Source organism: Panthera onca, chromosome C1 (genome assembly GCF_046562875.1).
Source record: "Panthera onca isolate mPanOnc1 chromosome C1, mPanOnc1 haplotype 2, whole genome shotgun sequence".
NCBI classification, from domain to species: Eukaryota; Metazoa; Chordata; class Mammalia; order Carnivora; family Felidae; genus Panthera; species Panthera onca.
The window spans coordinates 108,637,569-108,638,076 of record NC_138346.1 but is presented as its reverse complement, the minus strand read 5'-3'; the positions used below and the strand labels follow the sequence as shown (position 1 = coordinate 108,638,076).

At 36.6% G+C, this 508-nt stretch overlaps 1 non-coding gene across 1 annotated transcript; it reads left to right on the top strand.

Annotated features, from left to right (window-relative positions):
• Positions 1-401: 401 nt before the first annotated feature.
• On the top strand, positions 402-508 carry LOC132673945 (U6 spliceosomal RNA). Its single transcript, XR_009608279.3, has one exon. It is a non-coding gene; the product is annotated as a U6 spliceosomal RNA (small nuclear RNA).

The following is a 508-nucleotide window of genomic DNA, read 5'->3' as shown; positions in this document are numbered from 1 at the left end:
TGGTTTTCGGAGATCTTGGAGGCCTTATTTAGGTGGGTCTTATGTCAGGAGGTGTAACATCCACTTAAACTCCGTCACTCACTAGCTATGGCTAATCCCTAACCATGTAGAATTTATTTTCCTCGTTCATAAAAGGAACTATTGAGTTAGCTCTATAATGTGTAAGTTTCTTCGTTTTTCTAAAATCACGTTTGCTTTTTTTTTCCCTGTGATCTTAAGCAAAAATGAGCTGAAATGCTGAATGATACAATGTTATCAGTTTAATATATTTTAAGCCATCAAATTAAGTGATTTATTGAAAGGTTTAATATGCTGCTCAAAAATCTTTACTGTGTTGCCTTAAACAAAGTCACATCATGAAATCATTGCTTCTTCCTCTTTCCTTAAAAGCTCTAAGTCTCGTGCTCGCTTCGGCAGCACATATACTAAAATTGGAACGATACAGAGAAGATTAGCATGGCCCCTGCGCAAGGATGACACGCAAATTCGTGAAGCGTTCCATATTTAA